This window comes from Neodiprion fabricii, chromosome 7 (assembly GCF_021155785.1).
Source record: "Neodiprion fabricii isolate iyNeoFabr1 chromosome 7, iyNeoFabr1.1, whole genome shotgun sequence".
Classification (NCBI taxonomy): Eukaryota; Metazoa; Arthropoda; class Insecta; order Hymenoptera; family Diprionidae; genus Neodiprion; species Neodiprion fabricii.
Window position 1 is genome coordinate 9183270 of NC_060245.1, and position 15568 is coordinate 9198837.

Consider the following 15568-nt stretch of genomic DNA (forward strand, 5'->3'; position numbering starts at 1 on the left):
GGTGACAGGGATAGAAAAATCTGAAGCCATTATAGCAGATTTGGAACCGAGCAAAATGAATAAACAACTGAATTGTTTAAACAATTTCATGAGTACGTTACAGAAAAACATGAGTCCATTCCAGGAAAACCTCGACAAAAATTTGCTGTTCAATATTGCAATAGATAAAGCAGCAAAAGCTTCAACCGCCGAGTTTCTATTAAATATCGAAGAAAAAGGAAACCGTTTACGTCAGAATTTCATTGCTGCATGCCACGAAAACCCTCAAAGATTTGAAACTGCAATCTCAAAGAACAAGATAAGTAATTTCAATACTGAGGGTGTTAAGAAGAATATAACAATAAATAACAAAGTTCAGGAAGTGCGGATGCAGAGAGACCTCTTCGGACGAATGCTCGGTATTTCGATCGAACATAATATCGACATTGCCAAAGTAATGAAATTTCCTCTTACACCAGTGCCAATGTCCATGTACCTTTTGGATGGGAAAATATTCAAAACTGCGAAATCTGTCTTGTTTAAAATCTTGGAAACAAAAATCGAAAGTCCATCACCATCACCACATCCAATCGATATCCTTATTGTAGATGGATTTTTTGTGCTACATCTCATGAAAAATGTACCGAAAACGTTCGGATCAATATCCAAGAAATTCTTGACATCGGTCACGAGGACGGGTGCTCAAAGGATTGATATAGTCTTCGATCAGTATTTTACGCCATCGATCAAAGATCATGAACGATCATTAAGAGACGGATGTCAAGGCAGTAATTACATGATCACTGGGGCTGATCAGGCCAGGCCAGCTGATTCTGTGAAAGAACTCAAACATAGTAAGTTCAAAGAAGCTCTTATAAATTTATTCGCAGAACATTGGGCGACGGAGGAAATGATACCCTTCATCGGTAACAAGACAATTTATTTGAATCAAAAAAGTTGTTATTCTTACAATGTCCTCGATAAAAACGTCGTTCGAACCACACAAGAAGAGTTAGAATGCAGACATCACGAGGAAGCTGACACGAAAATCGCGTCCACGTATCCAAAATCAATTCGGCTCACAACATGTGTTCATCACAACATCATCAAATGTTCCGATACAGATATTCTTATTATATTGCTTGGAAACATGGATCACTGGTGCTCAACAATGGATATTTGGATGGAAATCGGTTCGGGAAATTCTTTGAGGAATATTCACGTGACAAAAATGTATAATACATAGGGTGGGTTTTTGTGTAAGGCGTTGCCAGGCTTCCACGCTCTCACTGGGTGTGATTACAATCCTTCGTTTTATAGGAGAGGTAAAGCATCTCATTTCAAAATCCTTGAGAAGTCACCAGAGTTTCAAACGGCCTTCACGTCTCTTGGAGATATCAGCTCAGAGCACGCAACCGCAGATAATTTCAAGATCTTGGAAAAATTCGTTTGTCAAATGTATAGAATAAAACACATTGAAGACGTCGACGAGGCTATTCATCTCTTTTTCAGTCATCTCTTTTTAGTGAATTATAAACCCGCAGAATAAGAACCGTTACAAAAAAAATTGAAAAATTATGACGCTTCCAACTGCCTCCATGCCACGCTGAGGTGCATCAGCAACTACTGCGCACTAGATACATAACTAGTATCTGGAACAATGCTCATCTGGACATTTCTTCATCGTTGAAACCTGAAGGAAATGGGTGGATTGACAAAGAGTCTACGTACAACTTCGTTTGGTTCGAAGGTGACCAATTACCAAAGTTTACAACAGATGTCATAATTCAACCTGATGAAACCAATGATGACGACGAAGTAGGATCAGGTATGAGTGAAATATTAAACCAACAATAATTTCAACGAAATACGTACAAGAAAATATTTAAAAAAATGTTGATAATTCATATGAAATTAACACAATAACGATGCCAATAGAATACAATTCAATTCAAAAAAAGCAATTAAAAAAACATACAGTAATTAGAAGTTCGAATAAAATGAACACTGTTGAAATTGTTATTCAATAAATACAATTAATATGTTTCAGAGGACCATCAATGTGAGAGCGACTCCGGAAGTGACAGCGATACTGATGAATAAGAAGAAACAGCTGACAAGCAAATATTGGACAGCACGCTCATCAGCCCCCTACCAATTGAATGATACTTTATAATTTTTTTGCATAAATGTAAAAATGAATAAGATCAAGAAGACAAATGGATTTTACATTAATACAATTTCTTCGCATAAATCAAAATGAATAAAAAAAGGAATTAAAATGAATTTTCTACGCACATACAATTTTTTCGCATATGAATGAAAATGAATAAGAAAGAATAAAAATGAATACAATTTTTTCGCACGAATAAAAATGAATGAAAAAAAGAAATAAAAATAACTCGAATTTTCTGGCAGGAATAAAAATGAGAAAAAAAAGAAATAAAATTGAATGAATTTTTTCGCACGAATAAAAATGAATGAAAAGAAGAAATAAAAATAAATAGAATTTTTCGCAGGAATAAAACTGAATAAAAAAAGGCATAAAAGGGAATCTTTTTTCGCATGAATAAAAATGAATACAATTTCTTCTATGAATGAAAATTCATAAACGCTCAGCTGAAGCAGCTGCTCGTTCGGGAACGTTCGGGTTTTCCCGTTCAACGGGTGCAAGACAGACAGCGGCTACTCTCTGTTAGCCGAACACAACCGACGCACCGTGAGCGTGCGGACGCGCTCGCTGGTTGACATCCCCTCCCAGTCCGTTTTGGTCTTCCCCTCAGCTCATTTTCTAACGAAATTTAATGATTTCAATAATTTTTTTCAATACGTTCCCACAAATATTTTTGCATGGCTATTTTTTTGGGGTTTACATATCAATTAAACTCGCGTCAGAAAAAAACCCAATACTGCTGAGCCCACATTAAAATTATTATTATTTTCTTAATTATAATTAACGCTGTCAACCCCTTCCCCCCAACCGATTGATTTGAAATTTTTTTTGGGTGCATTGGGAGTACAGAGTAACTGTTTGCCATAAAAATTAAAGTCGCTCAGACCACATTTTCAAAATTTTTTTTCCCCACTTCACTACACCCGCACCCACCGCCCACGGCCTGCCAGCACGAAGATTATCCGAAAAGGTTATTCAGGTAAGTATCTAACGGAGTTTTATTACTGCTTGAAGCCACATGACCGCTTTGGTCACTAGCTCTTAGACCAAGAGAATGGATGGCGTGTTCCCTACCTAAGCAATGCACGGAATATGTCCGCCGTTGTGCAAGCGAGACAGGGCATTCCTAGTGCCAATCGCTGTCTCTTCCTAAGACCGCTATCGACTGAATATCCCATCGACATAGCTCCAGAAAGCTGCTATTGGCTGATACCCCATCGACATAGCTCAAACAAGGTCGCTATTCGCTAAATATCCCATTGACGTAGTTCAAACAAGATAAGGAATAGGCCCGTACTGCTATCTGTCTCTTTCTAGTCGGCGAACACATTTTTGTCCTGCTCTTATAGACCATTTTCTAAATCGATGGTAATGAAATTTTCTTGTCCTTTGTTTTAAACAAGGAGAGGATAGAGTTCTTGAGTATGACGGTCAATTCCAGAAAAAACGTTATACTGTATTCAGACGTTTTGGTCGAAGCATGGCCGCTCATACAGCACAAAACATCTATGGAAATCCCACTGGGTTTAATACAGCCCATATATATCCTGGACTATTACGATATCCTAATGACATTTTGCATAAATCCAGGATTGCGCCAATGTCTATGGGATATCCTATTGTTGGACTTGAACATGCAGGACATTTATAGGATATCTGTTTCATAACCAATATGTTTATGTCGGAGTATGACAAATCTTTAATCTTTGTTCAATAATTCCATTTAAAAATGTATTTAGTCTTTCAAGAATAAAAGGATATTTCATTTGAAATTGAACTCTCGATGAGTTCACCGTATCAAGCGTCAAGCGTTATTTGCAAGCTATGAATATAGCTTGTAACCAATATTATTTTTGTGTGTGAGGGTTGAAGAATAAGTGAGATGATTGGTTACCCTACGGCGCAGTTACTAACCTGAATAATTGGATATTGAGAGATAATAAAAGAGAAAGATATGATTGTTGGGCGCCAGACGCACATGCGTCAGAAAATAGATAATTAGAGAAGAAGATATAGATGAAGACAAGATCAGGTTCTACGACGGTTTTGCACAGCCTGCTCAGTATAGACAAGGTAATGGTAGAGGGGAGGGGCTGAATCCAATAGATAAAATAAGAAACAGGTGAAGCAGAAATAGTATCGAATATATTGGCTAAGAAGCGATAAATCCTAATAACAAGCAAGCAACTGAAAAGATTGAGACACAATTAAGATAGGTGAGATAATTAATTTACAGCCAGAGAAAAGTTTAGCGAGAGATTTAACAAATAACGGAACGTTTTCAGAATAAACGAGAGATATGCGTAGGCTCGCGATACTATGATTCGAGGTAATAATTAACACGGTTTTATAATGAATAGGCAGAACAGAAAAAGATATACTGTACTTAAATTAAGCATTGATCTAGCAAATCATAAAATATGAGAAGCGATTATAAGAAACATGCGAAATACAAAAATTGTAATAGTTATCACTTTACCAGAATTATCAGAGACATAACAGAGGCAGGGAATTATTAATTACGAGGTAAATTCAAGGAAACCGGTCAAGTAGAGAATTATTATAAAATATAGAAACTAACAGATAATACGTAGTCTCTAGCTTGCGATACGTGCGAGAAGAAAGAAAGATAATAGTCGGTACGGTAAAAGATAATTTCGGGATTAAGACAAATAATACTCAAGAAAATTGATACGCAACATACGACAAACCCAAGAGACTACGGACAACTACGATCAGCGGTACTAGCGAAGAAAATAATGAAAAAGATGTTATTCGATACGGCGCAATACTCCAAAGTCAAAGGAACGACGAGCGGGACCGCGCGGCGATGTAAGATCGCTCACGCGGTACACTCACTAAGATAAATTAATCAAAGATAATAGGTAAAGAAATAGTTATGAATTAATCAGAAAAAGTATAACGAAATGGTAATGCTCAATAGCTAAGACAAGAGTTGACAATTTAATAGAACACGCTGCTATACAGCGATATTAGATATTTAGGTATTCTAGAAGAGAGAGATAGTAAAATAAAGCAATAGTCACTAACAATGCGTAAGTAAGAGTCAACCAGTCGCGAAGTTACTTGCAATAAGAAATAAAAAGGGACAAGATAAGAAATAGTAGAGAATAAGGTACGAGCCCAGGTGGCTCACGCAGACCAACTGCAAGATAGAGAGAGAGAGAGATAAAGATATGATAAATGGCAAGTAATTTCGTGGCTTTGCAAAATAGAAAAGGAACCTCACTTACGTGAAAAGACGATATAACAGGTACTAGAGAATGCGGTACGATAGCGATAGAAACTTTTGATAGTGATAGCGAAGACACGTCTGGCTTAGGCGAAAACTGAATGTAGAGTGTCGAGACGAGCGATGATCCTGATTTTTGTCGTGCTGCTGTCACGTGATTCTTCCTCAAATTTGCGTTATTCTAATTGGGTCAGCAGGTCGCGTAGGTCTGGTCTACAGGTAGGCGGCGATAATCCCTCGCCGCTTGTTTTTCTTCTTCCTCGCTGACAGGTATTGAGATATCGGGACGTCGGAAGGTGGTCGAAGATGTTTACCTTCAGCTGTGCTGCATCGTTGGTGAGAGGGGAGGTCGTACCTCTCATGTGTTGCGATATTGAAGTGTGCGATAATATTGCGTCACCGATCTCTTGGACTTGCGACCGATTGTACTTCACTCCTTGCTTTACTGGTACTCCCCGTTGTAGCTATTTCGTTGGCGCTGCATCCCGGCCCTCGCTCATCGGAGCCCTCATGCCGGAACGATCTGGTGGTGAATGCCCTCGACCCGGATCCCCACACTATATCCACCAGATCCACGTGGTCAGCATATATAAGGGCCACAGCCCTTCGATAGGACGGTTCATTTAGAGAAAACCGTCCTCTATTTGATAGACAACGACTTAGTAGATGTCATGGTCGGTTCAGCTCCAGGCTGATAAGTATCGACGACGGGAAGCTTTGTTGTATTTTTGACGCATAGCCCTGTACGCCATCTGGCGATGCATCCGAGCGGTAGAAGCATTGATTCGTGGTTCGGCTCCTGGCCGATAATTCTTAAATAGTTGGAGGTACTGTTTGTGCATCACGCACGACCCTGTTCACAACTTAGATAGGCATCCATCGGGAGTGGTTTCAGCGGTATTCGTTCGTCTGTAGTCGGTGGTCGTCGGTGTTGAGCTGGTACGTGACCCCTGTCAGGCAGTGTCCTGGTATCTTGAAGCGGAAGCCTCGTAGATGGTTCTCGTAGAGCGTTACAAAATTAGAAAATAGAATAGAATTAGCTTAATAAAGAGAGTTTCACTTAAAGATAACTAGTCGTTCGTTTTGGAGTATTGGCCTCAGACGTGCTTTCGTTATTTTTAGCGATATTCGTACGTAGGGAAGTGCGATAATTAAACCATGTGACGGGGTACGAAATACCACGTCACAAGCCTAATGACGGAATCTTAGCAACAAACAAATGGTTTGTTTATCACAACGCTTGGATGAAATCGACAATCACGGCCGAGCAGGCAAATTGACCGAACGTGTTGAGATCATCGCGCTTTTACAATGAGCAATCCTCGACGAGCCAATCCTTCATTCTCTCCGCCTTTCCGAGGCTTCACTTCGACATATATATATATGTGTGATGTTTTATAGATATTTATATGATCACTTGACGTCCAATCGCTGCATCCACGACATTTTATAATTACATTCTATGTTAATTATGTATTTGTATGTTTCGTCATCACTCATAATTGTATATATACATATGTACACACACGTACACACACACGCGCGCGCGCGCGGGTGTTGCATGTGTGGTAATATAATGTCACAGTTTATTCCGACTAATACATAATCTTGTTACTGTTTTTGATCGGTGATATAGGTTTTCTTTTTGAATATTATATAAAAATTTACACGTCCGTTCGGTCCTATGATTGCGGTGATTTCATATGTGATACTTCTTAATGCTATTATAGAATTCGCGCCCTCTTATTGCCACATGGCTGATGGCGTTTGTGTGCGTTGCACGTGTTCGCTACTACATCTAGGACACGGAACCAGTGAAAATTGAATAAATGTTTCAGACAATCATAAAGTTAAATATCAGGAACCTAAATTGCTCAAATTGGTGTTAAATTTATTTTTACTTTAATTTGAACATAACCTTAAATCGCATACGTGCAACATGATCGTCATTTATAACAATTGAACATTTTCTTCCGTAGTATTCTTTTGTATAGTATAGAAGTGGGAAATCTATACTAGCGATATATATTTTATTACATATATTTGATTTATACGTATTGTAATATTTTCGTTTTATATTTCGATGGTTTTAGAGGAGCTATAGACTGCTTTGTTTTGGTTTTTTTTTGTTTTTTAAATGAATGGTCCATATGATTACGTTCATTACTATGTCTAGTTCATGTATACATAGGTATATGAATGTATATTATATACTGTAACGTTTGCCCAGATGGCAGTGTAGAGCGCACTGTCAGCTGATACACCAGTGAAACGTCGTGAGTCTTTATCCTCGCTACAATAGATAATTTGGCGAATTTTGATATTCAAGGAACTCTAAATAACCGTTGCTAAAAGAATTGTTGAATTGTAGAGTCCCTGGCTCTTGCAGTTCCGGATTTTACACTTCCCTGCGTGTTGAAGTGCGGCGCGTGAGCATTTTACTTCCTATCTAATCTTTTTTTTATGAATGTATTCCTTACTCATAGGACTAGGATTTAACCTGTCGTCCTGAGTTTTATCCACTATTATTACTGTAAGCTGTCAGATCCAGTATTACCCTTCACTGTGGTCCTGGGTGTCCACCGGTTAAAGTTTTCCCCAAACTGTCTATTTTACCTCTCTAACGGTGGGAATGAATACAGAGGTTGTTTTTAAATAAAGCTTAAATTGAACTTGAACACAAATTGGAACTCTCCTTTTATTACTGGTAATCAATTAAATTCTGGTTTTGACAGCGATAACTTACATTTAAATAATCTTCTTATAGCTAATTTCGCATTCTAACTTACTCTATTAAAGAAACTAAAAGTGTGCGAGGATTCATCGGTCCTGCTCCTGTATGATATAAAGTGATATTTAAAAAATAATATGTGATGTATTTTATATAATGTCTCTAGCCAAGTTTATACCACGAGATTAGATGCTAGCTATTTCTAGATTGATTTTAATTATTTCGTAATATATGAGTCGGTTAGGTAGAGACCTATATTCTGCTACTGAATTTTTGAAATAATGACTGCGTATAGCCCACAGTGCTCATAGTTCGATGGTACACAGGTCTGCTGCTTGTATGCCGAAACGGGCGCCTAGCTAACTTCCTCGGTGTTTCACCGTTTGAGAGCTATAGCGATACTAGACCCTCTGTCGGTGGAGGTCTTCACTAGTCCCATCCTCAGTCGTTGATCTGTAAGTTGTGAGTAATTGTCCGCGCGTCCCGCGCTTTTGGTATTGTCACGGTCGTCGTTGTTCCAGCGCACGTCAGTGTTCGTAGATTTGCTGTTGGTGTTAGGGTTCATAGGTGACTTCGCACAGCGGCGCTCAGGCGGCGGCATCTAAACAGTGTTGCTCACAGTCTGTTATGATTAATCGGCGTGTCAACATGCGCTGCCAAACCTCCCTGCCCGCCGGTTACGTTACAATACATACATCAATGAAATGCTATATTTTATTATTTAATTATCCGACTATCACATCCTCTGATTACACAAAACATATCCCTATATATTGTGACGTGGTACTTCATATCCCGTCAAATGCGCTATAATAAAGCACCCTTCCCTCCACAAAATACCGCATAAACAGCGAAGGCACGTCTGAGGCCAATAAACCAACAAGAACGACTAGTTAAATTTAGATGAGATTTATATATTAAGCTAATACCTGTCTATTTTCTATCTTTCATATCGCATTACAAGAGCCGCGTCCCAAAACTTCGCTTCGAGTGAACCAGATATCGCTAAGCAGAGGTCACGGACCGGGTCAACAGCGTCACACCGTCAGCCAGAAAACAGACTATCTCTACCTAACTCCAGGTACATGCTTCCTAGAACTGCAAACAGGGTCAGTTTGGCGCCAAGCGCAAGGTGCCAATACAGACCTCCAATGACCAGACTTATCAGCCAGTGGCGGGATTCCGTAACTCTCTACCGACAATTATCGTTGTTGCTAGCTAGCGATAGTTGTCGCTTGCATCGACGATGCTAGCGACGTAGGGTGATTCTGTAACTTAGACGTAACAATATTCATCGATGCAAAACTATAATAGTCACAGGCGCATCGATAAATGTCGATAGATTTTCAGCTAATTTGACAACGTCGCGGATATTATCACTAAAAATCTACTAACTTCGGATAGATTATTTGTGAACGCGAACAAAATCGTCTATTGTTCTGTATCTTTGCCGTGATCTTTCCTCGCGTTGCATAAAAAAACTTTTCTCCGATTAATCAAAAATGTAAAAAAAATGGAACAGTGTTAGTATACTGAGCCCAAACAGTTCCAATGGTTTGAGCTACTTTGAGTACTATTAACTATATAAATGTTGCAATGCTCAGCTAAATTGATTTGGAGACAAGGCCTTATGTCCTCTGTTTGTCATCTATCAATGACTAGAATCACTCTATCCAAGTAATTGTATAATATTCAGAAATATTTTTTTAGGTTACTTTGACTGAGCCCTCTTCATAAGTCTATTTCTCAGCATCGAAAGTTGATTAAATATTATTAATAAATCCATTTTACGGCGAATCAAAAATGCACTTGTTATTTTTTATATCAAAAAGCCATCGAAAGATTTGATTAAATACTATTATTTAATCAACCCTTACGATATCTTATAAATGGACTTGCATATTTGGAAAGATATTGAGGATTGAGTCAACGTAACCTTAAAAGTATGTTTTTGAATTTTATACAATTACTTGGATAATGAACACCGTTTTATAGAGAACGTTAAAACGATTATATTATTGTGATGAAAGAAATAATTGCTTGAAGTGAATCTTCATATTCACTTGCATCATGAAGTTTTCAATCCGTTTTAAATCTAAGTACTATTTTGAAGGTTAGAGAAAAATTCACGCGCAACACATTGACACGTTGTTGCACCAAGGCTATCGTCTACTATGTTACTGATTAACGTTACGCCTTAGCGAGACTTTCGTATCCATCGCTAGCTGAGTGACAATTATCGTAACCTAACGATTCGAACTAGCGACAAATATCGTTAACTGCGTCGTACAGAATCACCACTAGCGACAATTGTCGATAGGAGGCGTTAACGATAGCGATAATCGTCGGTAGAGAGTTACGGAATCCCGCCACAGAAGCCAAACCACCCAGATTATCGCGACCGCCGCTTGGATGCGTCGCCGATGGATACGCGCACCGTAGACGACACTTAGCAGCTAGGAGCTGAACCAACCGTAACGCCTATTTCGCCGTCAACCGTCAAGTAAGAGCATGTTCATCTGATGCACATGTCTCAGCAACGGATCGGAGCGTGGCTATCAAACCCGATTAGCAAGGGATGGGCGATGTCAGACTGATCAGTTTTGGATGAGAGGCCCGTGTGGTAATCACCACCACCAGGACGTCTCGGTACGCTTGTGCCGCGTAGCTAGGAAGCTGGGTCCCAAAATTTCTATATGATTTGCTCGTCTGGCAGACATTATTAATATCAAATTTTGTACCGTAAGAAACATTAAGGTCTGCCACCATGACATGACAGGCCTGCGTTGTCAATTGACAGCGCTTGAAAAATTTAAAAAAAAAACGGTATGCTAAATCATTTGTTCGTGTCTGCCTCTTGGACTGATGCTCAGAATCGTCCTCAAAACGATCAAAATCCAGAGGCAGACATCCAGACCTCTAGCTTTTGTAATAGTAAATTTTTTAAGTTTTTTTTTTTATGATTTAAAAACGAGCATATGCAATGTTCGCTCGGCAGACCTGAATTATTCGATTAAACACAATGTGAAGGGCCACAGAGAAATGGTCTGCCATCATGGTAGCGCTGAGTTTTCAATTGACAGCGCTTCAAAAATGTAAAAAAAAAAGGTGTGCTAAATCATTTGTTGATGTGTGCCTCTTAGACTGATGCTCAGAATCGTCCTCAAAACGTTGAAAATCCAGAGGCAGACATCCAGACCCCTGATTTTCCAAAGGCAGACCATTTGAATATAAATTTTTTTCTCAACTCTACGCTAATTATTAGTTTAAACAATTTTTTAATAACTTTTGGGCAATATTATTATTGATGATTGTTCTTCATAGCATGCCAAATGTTGTTGAAATTTTCAGATTTTTATTAAGTACCAAAGTACGAAAAGTCTGATCGTATACAACTTTTGGCTGGGACGATCAATGACATACATCCTTAAATTTATTTGCGTCTTCTAACGTTATAATAAACCGTTAGTTTTTTCATTTTTTTAATTGGATCCAATAAAAAAGACTGAACAATATAATAATACTAAAACTATTAATACCAACAATAAATATCCGTACTCCCCACTTTCCCTTGATTCTGCGTGAACTTCAAAAAATGATACACCTCAAAATCAGTGACCAAAATGTCTGCCAACTTTTTTTTATACTCAGGTAGTCGTATTGAATCGAATGGACGCAACTAGAACGACGAACAAATGATTTAGTAGAGCTTTTTTTACATTTTCACAACTACGTCCCGTGATAATGCAGGACCCTGCATGTCTGCCTCTAGATTTTCAACGTTTTGAGGACGATTCTGACCATCAGTCCAAGAGACAGACACGAACAAATGATTTAGTACCCTTTTTTTTACATATTTGAAGAGCTGTAACTCAAAAACGCAGGGATGTAGGACCTTAATTAACTGGACCAAATCGATTTGTATTGATTTGAACTTTCATCCCTATCCATATGAAAGACGAACAAATCATTTACCAAAATGGCAGCCAGCTCCCTAACTAGTAGGGCGAGTACCTAGCTATGACACCGGAGAAATATACTGCACGGGGAATACCAGCATAGCGAGGAGCAGGCAGCATCTTTCTACCTTTTCAATATCGATACCGCAACATTAAGTAAGATCATTATACCGCTCAATATCGTCATCTACCGGCAAGATCTATTCCCCCATCGATACCGCAGTACCGTGAGGGGTACACCATCCCCTCTCACGCGCAGCGCGGGGCAACGGACGGCAAACCACCCTCTACATATTGCTCAACGGATCGATAATTCAATATATGTCAACGAGGAAGAAGATGGACTACCGCCCGTCTTACCTGTTGACCCGTCTCACGTGACCTGTTGGGTCAATTGCGATCACCCAGAACAAGGATAGGATCACGTGACGGCAGCACGCCGAAAATCAACCGGGATCGCGAGGAGCATCCGTCGACCCGTCACACTCTTCGTCTAGTGCTTAACCACTATAGCCGTGTTTCCTCTGTTTAATAGTTACCGTTTCCGTATCGCATCTACTCTATTTTTTAATGTTTCTCCTGTTACCGCAACTGCATTCTCTACTTTCTTCTATTCACGTAAGTGAGGTTTTCTTTGTTACATTGTGAAGCCCCAAGTTATTTGCATTGTATCTCATCTATATATTTTACCTATTTTATCTTTTATCTTTCCTCGCGGCTTACGTTGCGTGGGCCACATGGGCTCGTCCTTCATCTTATCTCTGGTCTAATACCGCAAATAACTTCGCGACTAGTTAGCTTACTGTTGCAACTTGGAAGTGGGTATGAGAGTGGATAAAAATACGATGTTGTTCAAGAATTTGTTCGTTTATTGTTCGATGAGATTCTTGTGAATAAAAAAACATTAAAAAATCGAGATTATATACAACGCATGTTGCATGGCGATCGTTTACACATGTAAGTACAAAATTTCGGAGCACATATTTTTACTTAAATTGCATACCTTTTCTTGTTTGATTGACGTATTTTATCTTAATAATATTCAGCCTTTATTTTTAACTTCAAACTGACGATGAATTGTATTCTATCGTAATTATTACGATAGATTATTTTACAGACTTCCTTACTCGTTTTTATTCACATCCTTACTGACTGACTGACAATTTTTTTTTTTCGTTCTGCGCATGCGTTGGACGCCGCACGGATAACTCGTATGCTTAAGACGCATTCACATCTGCGCGTTTATGAATCCTTAAAACTAATTTACATGAATCGTTTTTAAAGTAATTAATCTTAACACTTCCTTATTTAATTTGTAGTAACTATTGCTTCCTCTCTTAATTTTGCTTCGCTTATCTAATATCGCTGAATTGCAGCGTTTTGCTATCGCTTTGCTTCTGACTTCATAGGAATTGACTAATTATCTGCCTTATTTGAATAACGTATCTGTTGTTCCTTGTAGTGATCGACAGATTAATCAGCTTATATATTCTCTCAGTTTGTCTTATTTTGAATATCTTACCTCTATCTCTTACCGTAATTGCTATTACCTTGTCCATATCTTTTTGTCTGATTTGATTAATTTGGCTTGCTATCGATTACTGTTGAGTAATCAATATCGTAAATATACCACGTGCGCGATCTTCCATCGCTGCGCGGTGTAACACTAGCGCAGTCCAATTAGATCAAATAAGGGGTCGACATCTTGAAAATTGTCAGTAGCAATTTTCCATCGGAAATCGTTGCGGGGAGTCTCTGGCAGTCTACATTTTGGTTTTCGGGGTCCGCACGGCGTTGCATTTTCCGCCATCTTGAATTTAAGGGTAAAGTTCTGTTTCTTGAATAACTTGTTTATTTTCAATTTTACACGAAAAATGATTCTTACCAAAGTTGATTGGAATAAATTTTCCTACAATTTTGGTCGCTGTCAAATTTTTTTGTAGGGTCGATATTCTTTTATTTAGACCCGAAAAGAGGAGGTGAAATTTTGTCATTTAATTATCACCTTTATTTTCCATTTTACACGAAAAATGGTTATTAATAAAGTTGTTTGGAATGAAATTTCTTGAAATTTGGTTCTCATCTATTTTTTCGTAGGATCGACATTTTTCGATTTAGACCCGAAAAGAGGTGTGGGTGAAATTGTATTATTGCGTTATCAATTATCGATCCTACGAAAAAATGGATAAGAACCAAAATTGTAAAAAATTTTATTTCAAGTAACTTTAGTGGCAACCATTTTTCGTGTAAAATGAAAAATAAAGGTGATAATTGAATTACAAAATTTCACCTCCTCTTTTCGGGTCTAAATAAAAAAATATCGACCCTCCGAAAAAATTGATAGAGACCAAAATTGTAGGAAAATTTATTCCAATCAACTTTGGTAATGATTATTTTTCGTATAAAATTGAAAATAAACAAGTTATTCGAGAAACAAAAATTCACCCTTAAATTCAAGATGGCGGAAAATGCAACGCCGCACAGTGGGGCAGAATCCCAAAAAGCTGGCCAAAAATCAAATTTTTGAATTGTATGTATTCGTCTATAGGTATACGTTAAGATCTGCATGGTTTACAGGTAGTCTTAGCATGAAATTCGGGATCAAGCAGGTATATACCTGCTCTAGGGTCGCCTTGGCATCAGTCGACATTCAGCCGTCGTTCGGTACGCACTAAACAAGTATACGCGTCAAAAAATTCTTGCCTGTTTCAAAGTGCTGTAAAACGGACGAAACTATCGCAATTTGGATTCTGCAAAATGGCATCACTTTCTGAAGGTATGCAGAATATATAGTTATGCACAGTTATTGCGTATTGTATGTTAGAAATATTTAAATTTTGCAACAAGTAAACATAAAACATTGAACTTTTTTTTTCTCAAATCGATTTTCTAATAGAGTTTTAAAAATGTTTTCGCGAGTCTCGGCCTCGTTTCGACAAGGAACTAATAGTGTATAGTATAAAGTATAATATAGTAAAAAACTGACTGCTCAGGACTGCTCAACGAATAGTTAGACTAATTTTTCGGGAGAAATACGTGGCGTGACATTAACGGGCGTGTGAATGTAATGCATTGATTATTACGTTACAGCGCGTTGGTATATTTTGGCAGCTCAAACGATGGAAATACAGCCCGTCGTTTTTTCGAAAATGCTGCCACATCTGCTGAAATTACAGGAGTTGATGAAAATATGATTCACCGATTTCATGTTATCCTGCAGGTAATTTCGAGCGGATATGATATAGACGATGAAAAATTCAAAGACTATTGTGTAAATACTGCCCGTTTATTCGTTGCTTTATATCCATGGTATTACATGCCAACATCTGTACATAAAGTGTTGATGCACGGAGCAGAAATTGTAAAATATGCCCTTTTACCGATAGGACAACTTTCTGAAGAGGCCCAAGAGTCACGCAATAAGGACATTAATAACTACAGATTACATCATTCAAGAAAATGCTCCAGAGAAT